Source organism: Pinus tabuliformis, chromosome 7 (assembly GCF_031772625.1).
Source record: "Pinus tabuliformis cultivar Carrire ecotype Pingquan chromosome 7, CPIR1, whole genome shotgun sequence".
Classification (NCBI taxonomy): domain Eukaryota; kingdom Viridiplantae; phylum Streptophyta; class Pinopsida; order Pinales; family Pinaceae; genus Pinus; species Pinus tabuliformis.
Window position 1 is genome coordinate 1,267,476,199 of NC_142293.1, and position 3,053 is coordinate 1,267,479,251.

General features: G+C 31.6%; 1 pseudogene; it reads left to right on the forward strand.

The window, feature by feature from the left end:
* Positions 1-479: 479 nt before the first annotated feature.
* LOC149252044 (cytochrome P450 750A1 pseudogene) lies at positions 480-1,100 on the forward strand (annotated as a pseudogene).
* The last annotated feature ends 1,953 nt before the right edge of the window (positions 1,101-3,053 follow it).

Genomic DNA, 3,053 nt, shown 5'->3' on the forward strand with positions numbered 1-3,053 from the left:
CGAGGAGGAAATTTAGTGACGTTGATTTGGGTGGCGGTTTCAAAGGTTTCAAGGATTTATTAGTAGGGGTGGTATGTACGGCGGGAGCTTTTACCATCGGAGACTTTATTCCTTTTTTGGATTGGCTTGATTTGCAAGGTATCAAGCGGCGCATGAACAAGATCCATAAAACATTCAATGAATTCGCAGAGAAAATGATAGACGACCATGTTGCTCATCGCATGGCCACCACCTCAAATCACCAAGAAGGAGAAGAGCCTCAAGTTAAAGATTTCGTGGATGTGCTGCTCGAGAAAGCTGAGACTGACTCCAAAATCACACGGGAAACTATCAAGGCTGTTGTTCTTGTATGTCTCTCCGCCCTCGGCCATTCTATTATCATTTATGATCCTCATTCTTATGCTTAAATCCTTCAATATTTTGGGTTCATTGGATTTGTATTTGTGCAGGACATGGTCTCCGGTGGGCTGGAGACCACATCAACCACGTTGGAATGGGCAATGAGTGAGTTGCTCAGACATCCCCATGCAATGAAGAGATTGCAACAAGAAATTGAATGGGTAATCGGCAAGCATCGCCAAGTGAATGAATCAGATGTAGCAAGCATGAAATACCTCCATTGCGTGGTGAAAGAAACGCTAAGATTATACCCACCTGTGGTGCTAGCGATTCCTCATGAATCTGTAGAGGCTGTGACAGTAGGAGGATACCATATCCCTAAGAAAACAATGGTAATGGTGAATGTGTGGGCTATAGGAAGGGATCCCAATGTGTGGGGACCAGATGCTTCGGAATTCAAGCCGGAGAGATTCATGGAGGAGGAACATGTGAATTTAGCAGATCAATCAGACTTCCGTATGATTCCGTTTGGGGCAGGAAGGAGAGGATGCCCAGGGGCCCCCATGGCTATTCCCACAATTGAACTCGCATTGGCTCAGCTGATGCACATTTTTGACTGGAGAGTTGAAGGTGATCCGTCGCAGCTGGATATGACGGAAGTGTGTGCGCTGACGATTCCAAGGAAAGTGCCGCTGTATGCATATCCAAGGTTGAGGGTAAGCTTTCCAGTTCCACTACAGACCAGGGATGATAAAGCGTAGGATGAGGCAAGGCACCGCCACATGCTATTCTAGTTTCTCCAGAAAATGCTTGTCTACTCGCTATTTCAATCTAGTTTATGCTAGTTCCGTTCCCTATCATTGCATTACCTGTTGTACGTTCTGTGATAGATATCATGTGGACATATGATTATCGTTGTATTTTTTAATTCTAAAGAATGCTTTCTGGCGTATTACAATTATTGAATGCTCTATTGTGGTTTTATTCGCTAAAATCACTCTACCTGTCAGTCACGTAAGGAATTATTCTTTATCACTATTTTTAAAAAAATTTGATGTATTTAAGAGCGAGGCAAGATAGTTATTCTAAAAAATATTTAATATTTAATAAATAGTAAATTAAATATTAATAACAATAATATGCTAAATATGTAATAAATAGTAAAATACATAATAGTAATAGTAATAATAAGTGTTATTTGTGAAAATATAATTAAAAAATTAAAAATATATATATATATATATTTATTTTCTACATGTGTAATATTTTTAATATTTAAATTTAATATATATTTATTTTAAAACAAAAAATAAAATATTCACCGAATAAAAAATCATTTTTTTTTTAAAACAAAAAATAAAATATTTACTGAATAAAAATTCAATATTATTTATATCATAAGTAAAAATAAATATATATATATATGTATGTGAGTGATTAATTTTGATAAAAAATATCATCAAACATTTATAATTATTACTTATTAGATTCATTTTGTCAATGTTATTTATATCATAAGTAAAAATAAATATACATATGTGATTAATTTTGATAAAAAAATATCATCAAACATTTATAATTATTACTTGTTAGATTCATTTTTAAAGATACAATTTTGTAGGAAAGTAATGTAATATTCTGATGTATAATTTTATTTTAAGTTTCACTTAGTTGGACATGTGACTTTTTTTATTTATTTATTTAAATATACATAACAAATAAATATTCCAGCCTCATGGATAAACCAAATATTGTGATGTCTATACTATATATATCTATAGTATTTTTTAATTTTCTAGTATTTTTTAATTTGTGAAAAAATGTGTAATTTTTTTTATTTTTTTTACATATTTCAATATAGATTTTAAGGGAATGCTAATTATAAATAAAATTTTAAATATCACCTTGATACATATAAAAAAATATTTGAAAGTAACAAATTTTGAATTACTTTGTATTAAAAGAGCATGTATGATTTGTTTAACTCTTAATACGTACTTAATTTCACTTAAGTAAAATATTTCAATATTATTTATTTTTTTGACAAATATAAAATTAAACATGTTAATATGCAATGGTGTCTCAATCATGAATTAAACATACATGCATTTAAAATATATATTAACAATAACAAAACATTTTGATATAAACCCACACTGAAGTAAAATATTTCAATATTATTTATTTTTTCTTGAGAAACATAAAATTGAACATGTTAATATGCAATGATGTCTCAATCATAAATTAAACATACATGTATTTAAAATGTGTATTAATAATAACAAAACATTTTATTATAGACATTGTGGGCTGTAAATAAAATAATTGAAAATAAAATATTCCAATATCTATTTTATTTAAAATATTTGAACGTGAATAATTACACTAAAAATACATTTTTTTAATCGTCTGCTTTCTTGTTTTCTACCATTGATTAGAACAAACAACTCTCACTATTACTTTTGTTTTCTACAGTTAGATCTGTCAACTGCTGCACACTGCGCGCTAACCGTGCTCGTTGACCATGCTCCATATTCATGAATTTCCTGGTTGGCTTGTGCCCGCTGTGTAGGACTGGTAAATGTTTCCCTTCCACAGTGTCTTGTCATCAGCGGAATGCGCTGACGGTCGTAGGTGTGAATCAGTTTAAGAACACGAAGGTTGCACTTCTGATCCATCCATAGGACTCTCAGATGGGTTATGTCGTTCACATG